This window comes from Vulpes lagopus, chromosome 2 (assembly GCF_018345385.1).
Source record: "Vulpes lagopus strain Blue_001 chromosome 2, ASM1834538v1, whole genome shotgun sequence".
NCBI classification, from domain to species: Eukaryota; Metazoa; Chordata; class Mammalia; order Carnivora; family Canidae; genus Vulpes; species Vulpes lagopus.
The window spans coordinates 72,052,624-72,077,734 of NC_054825.1; the positions used below are offsets into that span (position 1 = coordinate 72,052,624).

At 39.0% G+C, this 25,111-nt stretch overlaps 1 protein-coding gene across 2 annotated transcripts in view; it reads left to right on the top strand.

Annotated features, from left to right (window-relative positions):
* Window positions 1–3,466: 3,466 nt before the first annotated feature.
* The window catches only part of TTBK2 (tau tubulin kinase 2), a 177,961-nt gene continuing 156,316 nt past the window's right edge, over window positions 3,467–25,111 (top strand). For both annotated transcript variants that reach the window (XM_041744228.1, XM_041744230.1), the window contains exon 1: window positions 3,467–3,843. The gene's annotated coding sequence lies outside the window, so the exon portion shown is untranslated. The remainder of the gene's footprint in view (window positions 3,844–25,111) is intronic.

Genomic DNA, 25,111 nt, shown 5'->3' on the forward strand with positions numbered 1-25,111 from the left:
TCAGAGGACCCCAAGGATTTGACTGGTCTGTAGGCTATAGTTTGCTGACTCCTGTTCTAGAGCATCTATATGTGCTACAGAATATACCTGTATCATAGCAGTTATTGCAATGCATTGTAATAGGATTCACATGTTTACTGCTCCATCATGAAACAGGGACTGAGTTTATTCAAACTTGTTTCCCCAGTACCTAACAGAGTAGTTGGCAGTAGTTGGCATTTTTAATTAAATACTAATTATTATCAAATTAATTAAAAGTAGGCCCTAAAATTGTTTGATTAGTGGATTATATCTCAATACATCTGCTTTTAAAAGCTCTGCACAGGAATGGCTGGATGGCTCAGCAGTTGAGCAACTATCTTTGGCTCAGGTCATGATCCCAGGGTCCTGGAATCCAGTCCCACATCGGGCTCCCTGTACGGAGCCTGCTTCTCCCTCTGCTTGTGTCTCTGCCTCTCTCTCTCTCTGTGTGTGTCTCTCATGAATAAAAAAAAAATCTTAAAATCTTTTTTCATCAATCTAACGATTTTCTATTTGAATGTTGCTTAATCCACTAATCAAACAATTTTAGGGCCTACTTTTAATTAATTTGATAATAATTAGTATTTAATTAAAAATGCCAACTACTGCCAACTACTCTGTTAGGTACTGGGGAAACAAGTTTGAATAAACTCAGTCCCTGTTTCATGATGGAGCAGTAAACATGTGAATCCTATTACAATGCATTGCAATAACTGCTATGATACAGGTATATTCTGTAGCACATATAGATGCTCTAGAAGAGGAGTCAGGATTCCTGAATTCTAGTACCAGCTCTTGAATAATACATTACCTTGCCATTTATCCTAACTGAACAAATATCTCTTGGGACATTCTAGTATTTCTCAAACAGAAAAGACCATAGAAAAAGGGAGACCTGGAAAGCTGTTTTCCTTGGGCAGTCCAGAATCTGAGGATTTCCATTTGTGTGTCATTAACTTTCACCATATATTTAATCTTACACTTCCTACTCTGAGATACACTGTTACCCTACTCTCAAGATCCTCATCACAGTACCCTTCCCTCTGTGCTGCATTAAAATAAAAGTTCTTTATTCATATACAGCTACTGGATTGCTTTCTCACATACTCTTCTATGTATCTTATCCTTCACGGATTTGCAAGTGGAGTTGGTTATAAAATAACAATCAGAAGAATAATCATCTTTCCATATTTGGAAAATCCAGCTGTATCTATGATTCATTTAAAATAAACAAAATAGGGACGCCTGGGTGGCTCAGTGGTTGGACGTTTGCCTTGGGCTCAGGTCGTGGTCCTGGAGTCCCGGGATCGGGTCCCATATCGGGCTCCCTGGTTGGAGCCTGCTTCTCCCTCTGCCTGTTATCTCTGCCTCTCTCTCTACGTCTCTCATGAAAAATAAATAAAGTCTTAAAAAAATAGTAATTCTATGAGTACATTAATTAAGATCCTTACCGGGATGCCTGGATCACTCAGCGTGCTTGTGAGATGGAGCTCCCCCAGACCCCCAGGCCTCTACCATGCTGGGAGTAGAGCCCGCTTAAGATTCTCTCCCTCTTCCTCTGCCCTTCCTCACAACCCTCAACCCATAGCCTCCGTTCACTCTCTCCCCCTCTAAAAAAAACAAAACAAAACAAAACAAAAAAACAAAAAACAAAACAAAAAACCCCACCAAAACCCAAAGAAACAAAAACAAAACCTTACCCATGATAGCAGAGATTCTATCTGGGTAGCTTGAAGAGAACACTGTACTTGCTGAGTGAAAAATATTCTATTTGAACAGAGAATCACTATTTGAAATATTGCCAGGCATAATTTCAATGAATCTGGACTTTTTCCCCCTATAAATTTCTTTAATTTTAAGGAAAAGCATTTGCAGAAACCCTAATCGCTTCCAATTCAAATTACGTGCCCAGCCAATATTGTGAACTATATTAGGTGAGACAAAGTAATGGGAAAAACAACTGGTGGTTTTAATCAGTGGAAACAATTTGGCAACTTCTTTAAGTTTGAACAGAACAAGAGGAGCTGCATCATCAATCGCCTTTAATGTACACTTTGTTCTGCTTTTCATCCAAGATCTAGACATGACAGTCGAGGTGTCTGCTGTTTTTTTTTTTTTTTAAAGAATATGGAGAGGCTGTGGCATTTCCTGAGCAAAAGGAAACAGTTTCTATAACAGTTCAGAGATTGAATATAGGATTTATATTTAACCTTTCCATACTCTCAATTAATCAGCATTAATCATGATGTCACTTGAGTGAAGAAAGATTTAAAGTAAAATGAAGCTCATAAGTCATTGCATATTTTCGGTCCATGGCAGACTCCTGGGAGTCATTTTGATTATTAAGTGGAGAAAAAAAAAAAAAAAAAAAAAAAAAGCACCGGCCACAGAGGTAAGTTTGAGGTTTGGTTCTGCCAGGAATTAGTTTTATAGCCTCGAAAAATTGTTCAACCTCTCTGAGATTTTTTTTCTATAAATTGGTGGGTGAGGATGGGAGGGGTTTAATCTTAAGGTTTCCTCTTCATCAAAGAGCTGGTGGAGTCAAAACACTGAATATACAGACTCATCCCACACAACCTCATTGCTCTGCTCGCCTCGCTTTTCCTGGAGTCTCCGAGGGACTCCGCCTTCTCTTGCTTAGATTCCCGTACTGGTCCTCGCAGGGGATGCTCACGGACTCAACCCTTTGCTGGTGGGGTTTGAAAGAGGAAAGGAAATCATCATTCTTCATGGGTCGCGAAAACTGTTAAGGATGCCCCGGTGGGGGCGGGGGGGTGCTCCAGGCTGGTATTCTTTTCTGGAGGTTTCGGTCTCCTTTCCTCTTTAAACCGTTAGGCCTCTCTCCAGGGCCGGCCGGGGATGCTGAGTTCGCGTTGGGCGGTTCTGGGGACAGCGCCAACGTGTCAGATCCCGGCAGCTCTGGTTCTGCGGAGGTGGCATGGTAGGTAGGGCCTCACGATTCGGTGCCCTTCGTCGTGACTGTCTCAGTGCGTAAATTCATAACGTGACAACGCCTTTCCGAATTCCTTCCACAGAACCCAGTCCTGGGGTCACAACCATGCCCCTCTGCGCAAGTGAACCGCTGAGCTCGGAGGACAGCGCTGTGCGCCCAGCACGGGTCTCAGAAGCTCCGCTTCTCCACTCGGGACCTGCGGGCAGTCGCGGCCGCGGCTGGAACTACAAGTCCCAGAATTCCTGCGCGCATGCGCGCTGCCATTGTGATGCTCCTTTCCCGGTAACTCGCCCTCTCAGGCAAACCTGAAGATAGCGGCAATTCTCCGGTGGGGGGCGGAGGCGCTCCCCGCCCGACTCTCCGCCCACCTCGTGATAGGCAATGGGACCAGCCAACCGACGAGGCGGCCCCGGGACGCGCTCCCCAATCAGCCCCTGCGGCGGAGAGGTGGGCGTGCGTACTGGCAGGGCAGGTGGGCTAGGCTGTGTCGGGGTGCGAAGGGGGAGAATAACGTCGGGTCGGGTCAGCGGGCGCTGCAGTAGTCGCCGCAGCGGCGATGGGAGCGGCGGGGACGCGGCGGCGGCGGCGGCGGCAGGAGGAGGAGCAGCGGCTGGCGCAAGAGCAGCGGCTGGGGGCGGCCAGCAGCGGCATTAGCAGCAGCCGCCGCCGCCGCCAGTAGACGCGGACGGTGCCCGAGGGGACTGCCCCGCCGGCCGGCCTCGAAGCCGCGCTCGGGTCCCGCCGCAGTGGGCGGCGGGGGATGGGCAGGCGGCGGCGGCCCCGCCTGCTGAGGGTCGATCCCTGCCGGCCCTGGCCCTGAGCTGGATCCGAGCCCTCCGCGCGCGATCCCCGCGGCCGCCCCGGCCCAGGTAGGACACACCCCCCCAGCCCCCCAGGCCCCGCCCTCCCCGGGCCCTGACCCCCTCCTGCGGCCGCTCCCTCCCCGGAGGGACCGGCCCTGGCGCGCAGGGGAAGGGTGCGAGGGGCTCCTCGGTCGCTGCCCACGCCCTGGGCTCGTGCCAGCCCTAGTCCCCCCACCTGGGAGACCTGCTTCTGCCCCGTTTCCCTGAAGGCTTGTGCCTCGTTTCCCGGGCAGCTTTCGGCGTCTTCACTGAACTTGGAGGGTCACGAAGCTCCCTCTGCTCCTCTCTGCGGGTGACCCACATATTACTCGTATTCCTGCTGCTCCTGGTGCCAGGACCGAACACAGGATTCTCAGGAAATGTGGAGCGCTGGTTTCGCACCCTGCCTCCCCAAATATCGCAGAGGGGGGCATGGGGCTATGTGCAGGGTTGGCGGGTAGTAACGGCGATGAAGGCCACGACTTTCTGGTACTTCAGGTGCGAAGGACGCCCTGAGGGGTTTGCCCATCATTTGCCTTGACCAAGATGATGTTGACACCCTGGGATGCTGTGGGAGGGACAAAAGACTCCGCACAGAAGTAATGTCAGATCAGGGAAATAAAGAACCCATTGGGATGCCAGGATACTTGATCGCACCGTGAAGTTAATTTTGTTTCAGTCGTGGCTGCATTAGAGGTAAAAATGACATTGAGGGTTGTACTTTGCCTTGAATGAAAGTTGGTGGGTGGCAGCGATCCCGGTATTAACTCTTCTCATCCTTAGCTTTAGAAATTGCTCTTTCCTTCAGCACGAAAGATTAGGGCAGTTTTCTTCTAAGCTGTGTGTTATGTGAAGATGTGCTGGTATTCGATATAAATTGAGATTTTTGTATGCATACGTGAGGATCACATTGTTATGAATGGGCACATGGACTCACACACAGGGAGGATCCACTCTGTGTTTTGTTACACTGTTTGGTTCTGAGCCATTAATAACAGTTGCATTGGTTTCTAAACCCTGATTTGCTGGCATAGACCGTAAGGATGGGTCTGCGGTTTTCTCTTGGTTAAATAGAATAATGTCCTATTTTAGGGGGAAGGGGACGTAGGAAATTGATTTTATTTGAAGTATTGAGGGAATTGGAGTGCCGTGTGTTTCTTACAAAGAGGTAGTAATGATGACAAATACTAGTAACATCAGTAATATTGAAGAATTAGTATTAACTTTAGAGATTTTTCAAATAGTAAGTGCGCGGACTTCCATGGCATATTTTAATTATTACCAAAAAGAATCTTTAATTTAGAAGCTTATGTTTTTCCTGTATGATATATTTTTTATCAAGGTACTGAAAGGGGTGTTTGAGGCAGGGTTATGATGGAAAGTTTCTCTAGCATTTTTCCTTTATGTTAGAATGTTAGGGAATGTTTTTTCCTCTATCAGTTTTAGACACGTAAAATAAATTGAAGTCTTTAGCTTTATTACTTTAATTTCTAATATCAAATTGAAACAAATTGACCTTCAGTAGGGAGGTAAGACTGATATGCCTCGCTCATTTTCTTGTCTTATGGTTAATACAAAATTTAGTGAATTCTCTGTTGTACTATATGACTTCAAATTTTCTGTCTTTTTTGACTTTAAAAAAATGCTGATTATTTTAGTGCCTCAGAAAGTCTTCTTGAGATTAGGCTCATTTGCCTTAGCAAATTGAACTCAGTTATGTAGGGCTTCAGATATCTTTAAATGGAGTGTTGGAAGTGAAGTTTGTATAATTTGACAATTTTGAAGGTATTTTACATAAAAAATGCACTAAAATGTGAGAATTAGTGATAGATTGTTGGTTTTTCAAAGTAAACGAATGTTATGGAGCTGGAGTTCATTATGATGATTGAATTTAACTTTGATGGGTGCAGTCAATCCTTTGTTTTATAACTTTAAAAAGTAATATATAGAGATGACAAGTTGATAGCCACTCGTGAGAGACTTTGACCTGGAGCCACTCAACTAAGACACTGAGATTCCTAATCCTCAGAAACTCTGAGTTAACGAATGTTTGTTGCAGAAAAAACAAAACAACAACAACAACAACAAAAGCACTACATAAGGGAAAATGTTTAATGACCGCTATTGTACTAGTGTGGACCTAATCGTTTGGCAAAATAAAACAGCCTTTGAGAATTAATATTCTCAAAGGAAAATATAGCTTCATTCCTCACTTAAAAAATTAAATCTCCTATAGAAAAATTCTTATGGGTACCTGGGTGCCTCAGTTGGTTAAGCCTCTGACTCTTGATTTCAACTCAGGTCATGATCCTCAAGGTTGAGAGATTGAGCCCTGCATTGGGCTCCATGCTGAGCTTGGAGCCTGCTTAAGATTCTCTGTATCCCTCGGCCTCTGCCCCTCCCCTACTTGTGTTCTCTGTCTCAAAAAAAGAAAAATTATAGATATGTGGCAAGCAATTTTCAATTTGAACATATGGAGGTTGGAAGAACCTCAGTTGGCTGGCTCAGTTGGCTGGCTCAGTTGGCAGAACATGCAACTCTTGATCTCAGGGTTAAGTTTGAGCCCCACACTGGGTGTCGAGATTACTTAAATAAATAAAACTTTAAAATAAATAAATCCTTTAAAAAACCAATTTGAGTACATGTTATTCAAAAATATTCTAGTCATGTATTTTTTTATTTTTGAGAAATACTCAAAATATAATTGGAGGTTTGTCAGCTTTTTTTTTTTTTTTTTTTTAAGATTTATTTATTTATTCATGAGAGACACAGAGAGAGGCAGAGACACAGGAGGAGGGAGAAGCAGGCCCCATGCCGGGAGCCTGACCTGGGACTTGATCCGGGGACTCCAGGATCGCGCTCCGGGCCAAAGGCAGGCGCTAAACCGCTGAGCCACCCAGGGATCCCCTTTTTATCGTTATTTTTTAATTGAAGTATGTAGTTGATACACAACGTTAAATTAGTTTCATGTGTACAAAACTCTGTATGTTATTTTGTGGTCATCACAAGTGTAGCTACAACTGTCACCATACAATGCTATTACAGTACCATTGACTGTATTCCCTATACTGTACCCTCTATTCCCATGACTTATTCTCTAACTGGAAGCCTGTACCTCCCACTCCCCTTCATCCATATTGCCCATCCCCCATCTCCCCTCCGCTATGGCAACCATCACTTTGTTCTTTGTATTTATGGGTCTGTTAATGCTTTTTTTGTTTGTTTTGTTTTTTAGATTCCACATATAAGTGAAATCATACGGTATTTGTAGTTATCTGTCTGAATTATTTCACTTAGCAATACCCCCTAGAGTCCATGCATGTTGTCACAAATGGCAAGAGCTCAGTGTTTTTATGGCTGAATAATATTCTAGTGTGTATATATACCACTTTTTCTTTATTCATCCATCTGTGGATGGACACTTGGGTTGCTTCCTTTTATCATTATTTTATACTTGTCCCTTTTTCTTTCTGCAGTTTCAAGGTAATTGCCTTTTTAAAAATGATTTTGGGGGGGGGGGGGAGATCCCTGGGTGGCTCAGCGGTTTGGTGCCTGCTTTCGGCCCAGGGTGTGATCCTGGAGTCCCGGGATCGAGGCCCACATCGGGCTGCCTACCTGGAGCCTGCTTCTCCCTCTGCCTGTGTCTTTGCCTCTCTCTCTGTGTCTCTCATCAATAAATAAATAAATCTTTAAAAAAATGATTTTGCATTGTTTCCCTTTTTAATATTTTATCTGACATTTGGTTTTCTTCATATGTTGTATATTATGTATTAAGTTTGGAAAGCCTCTCTTTTTTTCTTTGATCCACGAAGGGCCTCACGTTCTAAAGTACTTCAAAAATGGTTTTATCAGCGTTTTCCAGTGACTAATAAAGCAGAGATGAGGGGAGGAAATAGAAAAAAATGAATAGCTGAAGAGACTCCTGCCTCTCACAAAATTTGATTTGAAAAAATCATCTGGAAACTAATTCATATTGTAGATAGTAAACTAGATTAGGACTTCATTTCTGCTGCACTTACTTAGCACTTAAAAAATTCAGCATGTCCAAGACAAAAGTCACCCCTCCGTCAACTGCTTTAATTCTACAGATAAAGGTATTACTATTTAATCAATCACCCAAGTTCAAAAATCTCATTATGTATATATGTTTTTTGACTTCCTCTTTCCCCTGGTTTTACTTGGACAAAATCTTTCCTTTTCATTTCCACTGCTAGCACCTTAACATAGTCTCTCTGTACCTCATTATCTCTTAAAACTATTGCAGCTCTGAACCTCATTATCTATCCTTAGAACTATTGTAATAGCCTCATCCAGTTGTTCATTAAATATTTGTTAATCATCTACTGTATTACTAGGCTAGGGCTTAGAAATTTGGCGGTGAAAAGGACAAGAATGATGTCACTTTTGTAGCTTACGATATAGTGGGAGCAGTCTGTTGTAGAGTAAGGAATTACAGGTATTCCCAAGTATCATGAAGGGAAAATGCAGGCTATCATATGAACACATTAACAGATGTAACAGTCCCAGAAATGGATTCAGGTAGTCTTCTATTTTGTCACCCACAGTTTATTCTACATACTCTACCAGGGATTAGTAGATATATTATAGCTGAAGCAGTTAAATAATTTTAAAAAATATTTTTAATAATAAATTTTGTAATAGAAAATGTTAATAAAAATTAAATGCTCACCCAACTTTTGAAACAGTTGCAGACAAAATCCTTTCAGAATGCCAGAACACTTTGAAAAATTTGGTCCTACAGAGTTCACCTCTCCCTCCGATATGAATTTCTACTTTGGGTTCTCCTAGGCTTCAATTGCTTGAGTATTGACAGAATTCTATGTTATGTCTTCCAGGTAATTAGAGGTTTATCTCTGTTGCTAGAATCTAGCAGTTTATAGGTGAGTTATTAAATGTACAAGTAGTTAGGATATAATTTGAACATATTTCTAAGTTTAAAAAATATAATACTTTTATAAATCAGAAGAAGTCCCTTATATGCTGGCACCAAATTTTGGTTTAGAAAGTAAGGTTACTAGCAGCCCAGGTGGCTCAGCGGTTTAGTGCCACCTTTGGCCCAGGGAGTGATCCTGGAGACCCGGGATCGAGTCCCACGTCAGGCTCCCTGCATGGAGCCTGCTTCTCCCTCTGCCTGTGTCTCTGCCTCTCTCTCTCTCTGTGGCTCTCGTGAATAAATAAATAAAATCTTAAAAAAAAAAAAAAGAAAAGAAAAGGTTAGCCATTAACCTCTTAAATTAATCAATGCTTACAAAACAAATGAATAAAAACTGTTAATTATGCATCGAGATGAGATTTGAATGTATTCTCATTTCTAGTATAGCATATCATAGAACCTTAGATTACTTAAATCTCTTTTCACCTCAGGTTTGCTATTTTTACAAAGGGAAATTAACATACTTAAAATATAATTACAGTGGAGATCATTACAGGGAAGTTTTCTGTATTGATTTTTTTCCTTTGTCTTAGTGGGAAGATCATAGATATAATGCTTTGTTTGGTCGATATGGTTACAGAAAGATTTTACCCAAGGAATGGTCTTGTATAGTGTTTTCATTACAATCAGGCCATGTAAGTTACACTGTACTTTCTATAGGGGAAGAATTTGTTTATATGTTGTTAGTGTTGTAGCCAGGGAGAAGAGAACTAGCTTGTTTACACTTTTATCCTGTTGTCAGTAATTGTAACCAAACTGACTTGTAAAATTTCTCTTTATTTTAATAGATATTTTACTTTCTTGAATATATTTATTGAACCCAGAGAGATTCCTAGCTGCCAGAAGTGTAATTTACCTCCTGAAAAATTTAGGAGGAACATTTGGAGGATGATTGGTGACTAAATGTTCCTTTTGCTATCAGCAAATAGGATTATTCACAAATCTTTATCACTTTTCAATAACCCTTTAGAGAGACTCTTGCTAAAACCTTGTAAAAATTTTACAAGTCAGTTTGGTTACAATTACTGACAACAGGATAAAAGTGTAAACAAGCTAGTTCTCTTCTCCCTGGCTACAACACTAACAACATATAAACAAATTCTTCCCCTATAGAAAGTACAGTGTAACTTACATGGCCTGATTGTAATGAAAACACTAAACAAAAACAAAATCCTGTGGGGTTTATCCTATTCCTGACTCTTATTTCTGTTGTTTACATTAATATTATTAGGTATCTTGAAAAACTTAGGTGTTGTGTAGTCTTTGCAAACTTGTGTCTATCTCAGTTTGTTTAAAAACATAATTGAGATTATTTTTTAACATGAAAAGTCTATTATTTAGACTTTGGAGATATGTGAGATAGCCACTCTGCATCTAACTATATATATGTATTTTTATTATTTATTTTTTTTAAAAAGACTTTATTTATTTATTCATGAGAGACACAGAGAGAGGCAGGCAGAAACACAGGCAGAGGGAGAAGCAGGCTCCCTGCAAGGAGCCCAATGTGAGACTCAATCCCGGATCCTGGGATCACGCCTTGAGCCGAAGGCAGATGCTCAACCACTGAGCCACCCAGGCGTCCCTATATATGTATTTTTAAAGATTTTATTTCATTTTTTTATTCAAGATTTTATTTATTTACTCATGAGAGACACAGAGAGGTAGAGACATAGCAAAAGGAGAAGCAGGCTCCCTGTGAAGGAGCCCAATATGGGACTCGATCCCGGGACTCCAGGATCACGCCCTGAGCCAAAGGCAGACAGACGCTCAACCCCTGAGCCATCCAGGTATCCCAAAGATTTTATTTATTTAAGAGAGAGCGCAAGAGTAGGAGGAGGGGCAGAGGGAGAGGGAGAAGCAAGCTCCGCACTGTACAGGGAGCCCAGCTTGGTGCTGTATCCGAGAACTCTGATATCATGACCCAAGCTGAAGGTAGACACTCAACCAACTGAACCACCCAAGTGCCCCTACATCTAACTATATTTTAATCTATTTTTAAAATACAGATTATGTATTCCAAGTATTATTTACATAATAGATCATGATTGCTTTTTTTCCTTAAGATTTTATTTATTCATGAGAAACACAGAGAGGCAGAGACATAGGCAGAGGGAGAAGCAGGCTCCCTGTGGGGAGCCCAATGTGGGACTTGATCCCCAGACTCTGGCATCACTTTCAGAGCCAAAGGCATATATGCTCAACCTCTGAGCCACCCAGGCATTCTGATCATGATTACTTTTAAAGAATCTAATCTTTTACTTTAATAATAGGGGGTTTTGGTATATTTATAGTTTTCATCAAATTTGAACGAATTTAAGACATTTTCTGTTTAGATTTTTCCCCTCCAAGCATGGAATCTTTCCAGGCTCAATAAGTGTATCTGGACATTAAAATATCTACTAAAAGTAGAGAGAAACTTTTATATAAGACAGTGTGGTTACAGTAACTGACAACAAAATAAAAGTGTAAACAATCTGTTCTTTCCTTATGGGACTCCAGTTACATGTATGTTAGGCTTTTGATGTTAGCCCATAGCTAACTGATGCCCTGTTGGTTGGTTGGTTTGTTTGTTTTTTTCTCTGTATGTTTCATTTTGGGTAGTTTTTCTCCCTCTATCTTGAAGTTCACTAATCCCTTCTTCTACAGTAGCAATCTGGTGTTAATCCTATGCAGTGTTGGGGTTTTTGTTTTTTATCTTAGATATGTACTTTTCATGCCTAGAATTCCTTATTTACCAGTTCTATCATCTGTATCTTTTTGGGTCTGTTTTTTTTTTCTCTTTTTCTTTTTTTTCTTCCTCCCTTCCTTCCTTTCTTCCTCTCTCTCTCCCTTCCTCTCTTCCTCCCTTCCTTCTTTCCCCCTCCCTCCTTCCCTCTCTCCTTCCTTCTTTCCTTCTTATTAAAGTATAATTGATACACAGTGTTTCATCAGTTTCAAGTTTGTATAACTTAGTGCTAAGACAAATCTAGAGTTACGCTGTGCTCACCACAAGTCTAACTCCCATCTGGCACCATAAGTGCTATTATAATACCATTGATTATATTTCCTATGCTTAACCTTTCATCTCTGTGACTTTTTAATTCCATTACTAGAAGTCTGTACCTCTCACTCCTCTTTACCCATTTTGCACATCCCACCACCACCCTCCCCTGTGACAACCAGCAGTTTGTTCTTTGTATTTGTGGGTCTGATTTTTTTGTTATTTGTTTAAAATTTTTTTTTAATTTTTAATTTTTTTAGTGAAATCATATAGTATTAGTCTTTCTCTCTCTGACTTCACTTAGCATAATACCCTCTAGGTCCATCCATGTTGTCACAGATGGTAAGAGCTCATATAACTTCTTTTTTATGTATTCATCTCTTGATGGATACTTAGTTTGCTTCCATATCTTGGCTGTTGTAAGTAATGATTCAGTAAACACTGAATATATCTTTTTGAATTAGTGTTTTCATTTTCTTCAGGTAAATGCCTAGTAGTGGAATTACTGGATTGTTTGGTATTTCTAGTTTTAGTTTTTTGAGGAACATCCATACTGGTAAGGGTTCCTTTTTCTTCACATCCTTGCTCGCACTTGTTATTTCTTGTCTTTTTGATACTAGCCATTCTGACAGGTATAAGGTGATACTTGATTGTGATTTTAATTTGCATTTCCCAGGGCGCCTGGGTGGCTCAGTCAGTTAAGTAAGCATCTGCCTTCCGCTCAGATCATGATCCCAGCGTCCTGGAATTGAACCCACATCAGTCTCCCTGCTCAGCAGGGAGTCTGCTTCTCCCTCTCCTTATGCCTCTTCCCCCCACCCATGCTCTCTCTCACGTTCTCTCTCTCTCTCTCGCTATCTCAAATAAATTTAAAAAAAAATTGCATTTCCCTAATAATTAGTGATGTTGAATATCTTTTCATGTGTCTGTTTGCCATCTCTATGTCTTCTCTGAAAAAATGTCTTTTTAGGACTGCCGCCCATTTTTAAATTGGATTATTTGGGATTTTTACCATTGAGTTGTCTAAGTTCTTTATATATTTTGGATATTAACTCATCAGATATATCATTTGCAGATATCTTCTCCCATTCAGTTGGTTGTTTTTTTTGTTTTATTGATAGTTTCCTTTACTGTGCAAAAGCTTTTTATTTCGGTGTAGTCCCAATAGTTTATTTTTGCTTTTGCCGTTCCCTTCCTGCAGAGACTTACCTAGAAAAATGTTACTAAGGCCAGTGTCAGAGAGATTACTGCCTATGTTTTCTTCCTGGGAATTTTATGGTTTCAGGTCTCACAGTTAGGTCTTTAATCCATTTTGAGTTCATTTTTGTACATGGTATAAGAAAGCAGTCCAGTTTCATTCTTTTGCATGTAGCTGTCTAGTTTTCCCAGCACCATGTACTGAAGAGACTGTCTTTTCTCATTGTATAATCTTGTTCACTTTGTTGTAGATTAATTGACCATCAATGTGTGGTTTTATTTCTGAGTTTTCTATTTCATTGATCTGTGTGTCTGTTTTGTGCCAATGCTGTACTGTTTGGATTATTGTAAATTTGTAGTAGATCTTGAAATCTGGGATTGTGATACCTCCATCTTTGTTTTTCTTTCTGAAGAATGCTTTGACTTGGGTCTGTTTTTATTGTTTGAATTTCTCCTTGTTTGCATCCCTGGTAATTTGTTTGTGTGCCAGACATTATGATTTCACATCGTTATGTGCTAGAATTTTTTTTTCTTTTGGTATTCCTTTAAATATTTTCAGTGTTGGGATGCCCAGGTGGCCCAGCGGTTTAGTGCCTCTGCCTTTGGGCCGGGGGCCTGATCCTGGAGACTCGGGATCGAGTCCCATGTTGGGCTCCTTGCGTGGAGCCTGCTTTTCCCTCTGCCTGTGTCTCTGCCTCTCTCTCTCTCTCTCTCTCTCTCTCTCTCTCTTTTTCTCTCTCTCTGTCTCTCATGGATAAATAAATAAAATCTTAAAAAAATATTTTCAGTGTTAATTTTGGGATACATTAAGTTATTTGAAAATAGTTTGATGCGGGCAGCCCCAGTGGCTCAGTGGTTTAGCACCGCCTTCAGCCCAGGGTGTGATCCTGGAGACCCAGGATCCAGTCCCAGGTCGGGCTCCCTGCCTGGAGCCTGCTTCTCCCTCTGCCTATGTCTCTGCCTCTCTCTCTCTCTCTGTCTCTCATGAATAAATAAATAAAATCTTAAAAAAAAAAAAAGAAAATAGTTTGATGCATTCAAAACTCTGGATGTTTTTAAAGGTCTTTTTCAAAAAAAAAAAAAAAAAGGTCTTCGTCACTCTGGTGAGTATACAAACTATATGTAGCCTTATTTGAACATCAAAGATTGTTCTGCCTTCCCCTTTCCAATGATTTAAACCTGGCTTTGATCGGTTCACTTCCTTAAACACATACACTGATAAGTACTCAGCCAGAGTCTCAGGGGGAATCAATCCTCTTTAGATATCCACAGCTATCATTCATTTTTAAAAGATATTTATTTATTTATTTATTTATTTGAGAGAGAGTGAGAGAGAGAGAGAGAGAATGAGTGGGGAGGAGAGGGAGAAGCAGACCCCTTGCTAAGCAGGGATCCCCATATGGGACTCGATCCCATGACCTTGGGATCATGACGTGAGCCGATGCAGATGCTTAACTGACTGAGCCACCCAGGCGCCCCACACAGCTATCATTCTTTGTGTTGATCTCTAGTGTTTTGACTTCTCCAGAACTCTGAATTTTGTCTCAGTTCATTGTGACCCCTGGGTTCTATTTGGGTTCCCCCTTCCTGTGCTGCAGCCTGGAAATTCCCTCCAAGTGGTGAGTTGGGGGCAATTGTAAGGCTTTTATTTATTTCCCTTTTCTTATGAATCCTTGTTCTGTAGTGTCTGTTGTGTATGGTGTCTAAAATCCACTGTCCTTTTTTCTAATTGTTGAAAGTGGGAGGGTAAATATAGTCCCTGTTACCTTATTGTGGCCAGGAACTGCCGTGGTCTGGTGAGTATATTTAAATCTCAAACAGGAGTCATGTTTCACAGTTTTGCTGTCATTAGAAATCTGTGTATTATCTTTATGCCCAAGTATGGTTTAAAAAATATCTTCTAAAAAATATCTTCTATATGCTTAATAGATGTCATAAGCTCTTCTGATGATCAATGCTAGTATTCTTTCCACTGGAATTAAAATTATAGGTAAAAATAATTTTCCTGGGGCACCTGGGTGGCTCAGGTTAAGTGCCCAACTCTTGATATTGGCTCAGGTCATGATCTTGAGGTCCCAAGTCAAGATCCCCACTTAGTGGGCAGTCTGCTTGTTTCCCTCTCCCTTTGCCTCTCCTCTTGCTCACAGGGATATGCATGTGTGCACACCTGTTCTCTCTCTCAAATCAATCAATCAGTCTTTAAAATAATTTTCCTTTTTTTTTTTTTTGTTAAAGAGTAGAACCTAATATATGGCACTACTTATAAAAACCACACTGTCATTTATTTATTCATTTACTTATAAAGGATTTTAAAAATTTGACACAGAGAGAGAGCACACAAGCAGAGGAACAGCAGAGGGAGAAGGAGAAGCAGGCTCTCAGCTGAGCAGGAAGTCCCATGTGGGGCTTGATCCTAGGACCTTGTGATCATAACCTGATCCGAGGGTAGATGCTTAGCTGACTGACTGAGTCACCCAGGCGCCCCCACACTGTTACTTATTTTGTGAGTTATTTAGCTTCCCTCCAAGTAGGAGAATTTTATTACTTCAGCGTATCTAGATAATAGTAGTTCTAAGTGTACTTCCTTTCCTTTTGCTTTATATCCTCCCCCTCGTCTGAAGTCCTTCAGTGGCTCCCCTTTGCTGAAATAGAATGAAGTTGAAGTTCATTTTCTTCCTAGATTGATTTTTACAGTCTGAACTTTACCTTTCACATCTATATGTATTCTTTCTCTATGATCAGAACTTTTAGACTAATTGTAGTCCATTTAGACTAATGTACACTTTCATTTTTCCATGCACTTGTATGTTGTGTTTATTTCCTCTTCTGTTTCTTTGCTTAGCTTCTCAGTCAGTTAGCTTTTGCCTTCAAACAAACCACCTCAAAGTTCAGAGACTAAAACAACAATTTGTGAGTTAACTATTCTGTGGATTTGCAGTTTGGGCCCAGCTGAATGGTTCTTTTTGGTGTTGTCTGGGCTCACTTATGTGAGGCACTCAGCTAACTTGGGTTTCTTCACAGTCTGGTTTCCAAAACCAGCAAAAGAGGGCAAGTTCAGTGCATAAATGTTTTTCAGGTTTCTGGGTCATGTTTGTTAATGTCGCATTGGTCGAAGCAGTTACAGGGCCAAACCCAGTCTCCAGGATGGAGAAAGAAACTCTAGGTCTTGATGGAAGATGAAGCAATATCACATTGTAAAAAGATGTGTATACAGGAATGGGAGGATTTTGTAGCTATTTTGCAGTCTACCAAACCATTATAAATCCTACCTTCTCTCAGAAACTTTGTGTGATCATCCTAGCCCATGTAAACCTCCCACAGTTCTGATGTGTCATATGTACTTAGCCCATACAGCTTGAAGTTTCTTTACATTTTAAATCCAGAGAATTAGTGTTAATTTCTATTTTTGTATTATATATTCTATTTCAAAGAATAATTTGGAAATAATTGTTTACATTTTCTTCTCTTATTGTAAACTCATTGAGGGCAAAACCTGCATTATATTTCTGTCTACTCTTTTGTGTATTCATAACAATTTATTCAATGAGTATATGGTATATTTTCAAATCAACTCTTAATTATTTGCTTGAGGATAACTTCTTTTTTTTTTTTTTAAGATTTTATTTATTTATTCATGAGAGACACAGAGAGAGAGAGAGAGAGAGAGAGAGAGAGAGAGAGAGGCAGAGACACAGGCAGAGGGAGAAGCAGGCTCCACTCAGGGAGCCCGATGTGGGACTCCATCCCAAGGACTCCAGGATTATGCCCTGGGCCGAAGGCAGGCACTAAACCACTGAGCCACCCAGGGATCCCGCTTGAGGATAACTTAATTTCAGTCAGCTGTATAGGAGGTCTTCCAGTAATTAAATATTTATTGAAAGATTGTTCTGTAGTCAGTATTACAGTAGGTACTAAGTACAAAGATGAGAAGAATTCTGCTCTTTTTTTTTTTTTTTAAGATTTTATTAATTTATTCATGAGAGACACACACAGAGAGAGAGAGAGGCAGAGACACAGGCAGAGGGAGAGGCAGGCTCCAGGCAGGGAGCCCGACATGGGACTTGATCCTGGGACTCCAGGATCACACCCTGGGCCGAAAGCAGGCTCTAAACCGCTGAGCCGCCCAGGCATCCCAAGAATTCGGCTCTTGACCTCAAGAAATTTATAGTCCATTAGGAAAACATTGCAAATTATGCATATATTTCTAAGCCTGTTTCTTTATTGTGAACCTGGATTTCCACCCTGTGCCCAACTCATAGGTTAACTGGTTTTTACCACGCATAGATTGGACAGTCTCTGGCTGGTCTGTCATACTGCTAGACTGTTGTTGCCTAATCTATTCTATGTCTGGCTGTCCTTGCCTCTGGTTCATGTGACTATTTCTGTTACTGTTCTTATTATAAGACATGTTAATCACAGACTACATAAAACTTAGATGTGCAGTTTAACAAATAATTATAAGTGGTTAAGAAATGTAATTTTTTTTTAAAGAAATAGAACATTATCTGCAACTCAGAAGCCCCTTCCTGATCTCATTCCCCTTTACCCCAAAGGAATCTGTTCTTGTGATTTGTGAAAAATCATGTCCTTGGTTTTCTTTATAGACTTACTACCTATGTTTGCATCCCTATTTAACATAATTTAGTTTTACTTATTTTTGAACTTTATATAAAAGAATTTGTAATATAGGTATACTTTTTTCTTGCTTGAGTTTTTTTATTTTTTTAAAAGATTATATTTATTCATTCATGGGAGACACATACACACACACACACACACACACACACACAGAGGCAGAGGCACAGGCAGAGGGAGAAGCAGGCTCCATGCAGGGAGCCTGACATGGGACTCCATCACACCCTGAGCCGAAGGCAGGCGCTAAACCACTGAGCCACCCAGGGACCCGCTTGCTTGAGTTTTTTGTTTGTGAGATTTGTTCCGTGGTTCAGTGTTGCAGTAGTTTCTTCATTTTCATTTTAGTACTTTGTGGTAGGTAAAAAATGGTCCCTCAAAGATATTCATGTGCCTAATCCCTGACACCTGTGAATGTGTTACCTTATATGGCAGAAGGGACTTTGCAGATGTGATTAAGTTAAGGCTTTTGAGGTCGGAATATTACCCCTGATTATCCAGGTTGGTTCAGTGTAATATAAGTGTACAAGTGTATATAGGTGTACAAGGGACCTTATATAAGAGGGAGACATATATAAAGAGTTGTAATGATAGAAGCAGAGATCAGAGAGAGATTTGAAGATGCTACACTAATAGCTTGGAACTTGAAGGATGAAGCGTTGAGCCAAAGCACCTAGGCAGCTTCTAGAAGCTAGAAAAGGTATTTTCCCATTGAGCCTCCAGAAGGAGCATAGCCTTGCTGACACCTTGATATTATCCCCATTAGAAGCCTGGACTTTGTTCTCTAGAACTGTAAGATTATAAATTTGTGTTGTTTTGCCACTAAATTTGTGGCAATTTGTTACCATGGTAGCAGGAAACTAATACTTTTTTTTTTTTTTTGAACTCTGAATGTACTATACTTCTGAATGTACTATACTTCTGAATGTACTATACTTCTGAATGTACTATATCCATTCTTCTCTTGCTGGACATTTGTTTTTAGTTTTGGTGTTTATGGATGGTGTGGCTATGAACATATTTGTGTATGTTTCCTGGTACACATGAGAGAAGAGGGTTTTTGGGATATATACCTAGGAAAAGAGTTGTTGGGTTTCAGGATTATGCATATTTTCAACTTCATAATATAGAACTATTTTCCAAAGTACATTCCTGCCAGCAGTGTATGAGAGTCTTTAAGTTTTTATTTTTAAGTAATTTCTTCTTTGATACTCACTATGATAATGCTTCCTTCATGTAGGCGGGTTCTCAAAATTTGCTTCAAGTCAAGACACATTTAGGAACTAATTTATACTGTTTTTGATCTAGAAATATGTGTCATTGGTTTATTTTTATCCCCTTTTTGATAAACCAATTTTTCTATTAACTTTAAAAGCAAATTATAACAATATGAATGTTGTAATTGAATTTGTAATCATAGTTGTAAAGTAATAATTTTCTCTTGCTGACAAAAACATTTTTATATGAATTTGATGAGTAGTGGTTGTATAATAGGCTTAAATTCAAGGCCTCCATGCAAACATAATTTCTTTTCATCAGCATTCAAGCAGTCAGGGACTGTTTTGAACAGTAGTATGCCTGTGGATATGACTATTTCTCCTTCATTTGGTTAAGAAGCATACAAAATGATTTACTAAGCACTAACGACCATTTATTGAGCATACTTATTGTGCCAGGCAGTGTGATAAACATTTTACATATGTCACATATTACCACTTTTAATCCTCAGATAGCCTCTGTTATCCTTTTATTGTAGATGAGGAAATTCAGGCCCAGAAAATTTAAATAGTGGGGCTTAGGTTATGCATCCAGGATTTGAATCTAGGTAGTCTGGTCTTAATGTCTATTTTATGAGAAGTCCCTGGAGTCAGAAGACATAAACACACAGCAGTATTATGTTAATTTCTCTTATAGGGAGTTCTCTTTATTAGGTGTGGTTTGGTCTGGCTTATGTTTATGGAATTCTAATACGATTTTTTTTTTTATCCATTTGCCATTGTGCCTCTTATATTTCTTATTTTTATTTTCCCATTATTTCTCCTTTTCCTCTCACCTTTCTTTTATATTTGTTAATGTGAATCTATATGACTTATAATTTGATGTCTCATTTTCAGCTCATCAATTAACTTCATCAACTGTATTGGTTAATTGCAGAGTTATGTATTTTTTTTTATTATGGCAGAGGATATGTGATTATTATATGGTCTTCATCTTCAAGGGATTTATAATTTAGGGGACTGTCAGTGTTATTTGTTGGCTATTTGCTTCTCAGTCTTTTTCTACTAGCAAATGTTTCAGATGACTTTTTACCACATGTTATTTGGTAAGTTGGATCTCCATTTAGTATGTTTTTTACATATTTTCATCATCTTTGGGTCTATTTTGGCAATCCCTCCACATTTAGCATCATTATCTTAACTCATTATTATGATATTTACTCCCTATTTTATGTAGTTAAGGATATTATCAAGGAGGAATTTAATTTTTTTCTTGCAATATCTAGTTTTCTTGCATTAAGATCAATTCTTTTTATTAGTGTTACTGAAAAATGCATTCCAATTATTTGACAGCATTGATACAGCATGTTCATTGGTTTGAACAGCCAAATTACATTGATTTTTTTAAAGATCTAATCAGTGATGTGAAATAAAAAAGAACCTGTGGTTCATGTATAACTTTGAGAAACTATTGCCCATTGAAGTCTGGTGTATTAGTTATGTATTGCTATGTAACAAATTACCCAAAATTTAGTGTTTTAGAACAACAACATTTATTATCTCATAGTGTCTGTAGGTCAAGAATTTGATTTGTGACTCAGCTGGGTATTCTGTTTTAGGATCAATCACAGGCTGCAGTGAAGGTAGGCTAATAGTTGTCATATGGCTCACCCGGGGAAGGATCTCTTTCTAAGCATACTCTGATGGGCTGGCATGATTCTCTTCCTTGTGAGTGGTTGGACCAAAGACCTCAATTCTCTGTTAGCTATTGGTACCTATATTAATTGGAATCATATAATTCTGCCAGCAGGGGCTGCCCTCAGTTCTTTGCCATGTGGGCCTTTCCTGGGGGCAACATGGCAGCTTGTTTCATCAGAGTAAGCAAGTGGGAAGAGCCAAAGAGAGAGAATGTGAGCAAGGTAGACATCACAGTCCTTTATTATGTATCTGGGAAGTGAGCTCCTATTATTTTTGCTGTATTCTTTTAATTAAAGTGAGGTCACCTACACCTAGAGTCACCTACATTCAAGTGTGGGGGCAATCAAAAGCATGAGATGAGGGGGTCGTTGGGAGCCATTTTAGAAGTGGTGTAGTATCCCTTGGTAGCTTTAGGATTCTGAGCTTTTTCCCTAGGGTTCAATTCATAATTGGAACAGTGTATTCTTAGATTTTTTTCAGTGTTCTGTGAAGGATTCCACATAGGATACCGCTTTGTTCCTGGCAATTTAGAGTGAAACAGTGAAAAGTGTTTGGCTTTTGTAGTTATATCTGAAGGGTACCTAGTCATCATTTAAAATTTTTTTCTATTGTGGTGAAGTACATACAAGATTGAGCATTTTAACCATTTTTAAATGGACAAGTCAGTGACATTAAGTACATTAGCATTGTTGTGCATGCATTGCTGTCTGAACTTTTTCACCTTCCCAAAATAAAATTCCATACCCAGTGAACAATAAATCTCTGTTATCCTGTCCTTGCAACACCTGGCAACTGCCAGACAGAAACTACTTTTCTACTTTTCTGTCTCTATGAATCTGCCTACTCTAGGTGCCTATTATAAATGGAATCATATAGTTGACCTTTTGTGACTGGCTTATTGCACTTAGCTTATGTTTTTTTAAGATTTTATTTATTTATTCATGAGGGACACAGAGAGAGAGGAAGAGACACAAGGAGAGAGAGAAGCAGGCTCCATGCAAGGGAGCCCGATGTGGGACTGAATCTCAGGACCAGGATCACACCCTGGGCTGAAGGCAGACGCTCAACCATTAAGCCACCCAGGCGTACCCACACTTAGCATAATGTCTTCAAGGTTCATTCATGTTGTGGTACGTTTGAGCATTTCCTTTCTTCTTAAGATCGAATAATATTTTGTTGTATGTATGTACTACATTTTGTTTATCCATTCATCTGTCACTTGGGTGCTTCCACATCTAGGTGTTGTGAATAATGTGGCTATAAACATTGGTGTACAAATATCTTCTTGACTCCTTACTTTGAATTCTTTGGGGGTATATACTCAGAAGTGGAATTACTTGATCATATTTTAATTGTTTAGTTTCGGGGGAACCTCCAATACTGTTTTTCGTAGTGGTTATACCATTTTACGTTAACATCAGCAATGCACAAGTGTTCCAGTTTCTCATCTTTGCCAGCAGTTATTGTGTGTTTAAAATTGTCGTTCTAATGGGTATAAAGTGGTTAGTGGCTTGCTTTGCATTTCCCTAATAATTAATGTGTTTGAGCACCTTTTCATGTGCTTATTGACTCTTTGCATATTTTTCTTGGAAAAAATGGCTATTCAGATTGTTCCCATTTACTTTTTTACCCCCTTAAGTAGGTTCCATGCTCAGCATGGAGCCAAACACACTGAGATCAAGACTTGAGGTAAGATCAAGAGTCAGATGTATAACTGACTGAGTCACCCAGGTGCCCCTGTTTGCCCATTTTTATTTTTATTATTTATTTATTTATTTTTGTTTGCCCATTTTAAAATCATGTTATGTTGTTGTTGAGTTGTAGTTCTTGATATACTTTGTATAATAACCCCTTATCAGATATAATTTGCAGGTATTTTCTCCTTTTCCATGTCCTTTTCATTCTGTTGATAGTGTCCTTTGATACATAACAGTTTTTAAATTTTTATGAAGTCTAATTTAGCTGGGTTTTTTTTTGTTGTTGTTTTGTTTTGGTGTTATATCGAAGAAATCATTGCCAAATCCAATATCATGAAGCTTTTCACCTATGTAGTCTTCTAAGGATTTTGTAGTTTAGTTTTTATATTTAGGTCTTTGATCCATTTTCAGTAAATTTTTGTACATGATAAAAAGTAAGTGTCCAGGTGCATTCTTTTGCATGTGAATATCTTGTTTCCCTACAGTATTTGTTAAAAAGATTGTCCTTTTCCCGTGGAATGGTTTTGGCACCCTTGTTGAAGATCGTTTGACCGTGTATGTAAGGGCTAAAAATATTAACTTTTAAAAATAGTTTTTCCTCTTATGGTAAAATGCATATTTGCTGTAGTAAATGTACAGAAGAGGAATCCTCTCTAAGAAAATCATTCTAATAAATAGAAATATAATTGTTAATATGTTAATATTTGGAAAACATCGCTCAAGTTTTTTCTATACATAATTAGTACGCACACTTTTTTTTAAAGACTTTATTTGAGAGGGAGAGAGAGAGCAAACAAGGGGAAGGGAACAGTGGGAGAGGGACAAGCATGCTCTGTGCTGAGAATGGAGCCCGACACGGGGCTTGATTTCAGGACCCTGAGGTCATGATCTGAGCTGAAACCAAGAGCCAGATACTTAACTGACTGAGCCACCAGGTGCCCCAATGTGTACACTTTTTAAAATACAAACAGAATATACATATATGCTGTTTTATAACTCTTTCACTTAAAACTGTTATGTATCAAAGGACACTATCAACAGAATGAAAAGGACATGGAAAAGGAGAAAATATCTGTAAATTATATCTGATAAGGGGTTATTATACAAAGTATATCAAGAACTACAACTCAACAACAACATAACATGATTTTAAAATGGGCAAACAAAAATAAATAAATAAATAATAAAAATAAAAATGGGCAAATAGGGGCACTATGGTAGATGGGGATTTAGTTTTTCACTACTTACCTCATCCCTACTATAGTTAGGTGTTATTTTTCCAGTTATGTTGTATCTTAATTTTGGTTATGGCAATATTCAGACTTTAAGTTACTTTGACACTGTAAATGCTTTGACATGTAGGTGAAATTTACTATCTATATAGATAGAGATAATGGTGGTGAGTATCTTTTCTTTCCTACACCATTTTTTTTTTCTGGACCTAATAATTGTTTTTGTTTGTTTGTGTGTTTGGATAGTTAGTTTCCTAATCACTAATTCAATCCCAAACTTCCCACCCATTGTGCAGGTCTCCTCTTAATGTATTCAGGTTCATGTAAGTATTCTTTCAATAGCTCTTTTCAATCATCTTTGAGAAGTCTGTCCTAGAGTCACTCATGTTCTACAGGCTAGGGACTGTGACTTACTCATTTAGTATTCCCACAGTTTTTGGCAGGGTCCTCATCAAATGTTTATTGAAAGAATGATTGGTAAAAGTTCAGATTATAGAATTAAAAATAAATGTTTACTCATTCTGGCAAGAGAAATAAAAGCAAAAACCAACTATTAGGACTACATCAAAACAAAAATCTGTATAGCAAAGGAAACAGTCAATAAAACTAAAGGGCAACCTACAGAATAGGAGAAAGTATTTGCAAATGACATATTTGATAAAGGGTTTAGTATCCAAAATATATAAAGAATTGATAAAACTCAATACTCAAAAACCAAATAACCCAATTAAAAAATGGGCAGAAGACTTGAGTAGACATTTCTCCAAAAAAACATACAGATGGCCAACACATCAAAGTTGCTCAACATCTCTTATCATCAGCAAAATGCAAATCAATGAGATATCATCTCACACCTGTCAGAATGGTTAAAACAAAAACATAAGAAAAAAGTGTTGGCAAGATATGGAGAAAAAGGAACCTTCTTGCACCATTGGTAGGAATGCAAACTGGTGCAGCCACTGTGGATACATTACAGAGGTTCTTCAAACAATTAAAAATAGTACTGTGATCCAGTAATTACACAACTGGGTGTTTACCCCCCAAATACAAAAACACTAATTCAAAGGGGTATATGCTCCTGAATAGTTATTGCAGCATTATTTACAATAGCCAAACTCTGCAAACAGTCTAAGTATCCATTAATAGATGAGTGGATAAAGAATATCTATTTATCTACCACCCCCACACACATGGCCATAAAAAAGAATAAAATCTTGCCATTTGCAACAAAAGGAATGGAGCTAGAGAGTGTTATACTAAGTGAAATAAGTCAGAGAAGGACAAATACCATATAGTACAACTCATGTGTAGAATTTAAAAAACAAAACAAATGAGCAAAGGGAAAAAAGACAGACCAAGAAACAGGCTCTTCACCATAGTGGACAAACTGATAGTTATCAGAGGGAAGGTGGGTGGGGAGAATAGGTAATGGGGATTAAAGAGTACACTTATCATGATGAAAACAAATTAGAACTATAAAATGGTATATTAGAAAACATTTTAAAACAAATAAAAATGTAACTCTAAAAAATGTTTACTCATTCAAATAACTTTGTATACCATAAATCAAGATCATTAATAGGAAAAATACAGATCTCTGTAGCATAATTTGGCTATTCTCAAATTCTTTGGTCTCAGGACCTCTTACTGTCCTTAAAATTCATTGAGGACCCTAAAGAGTTTTT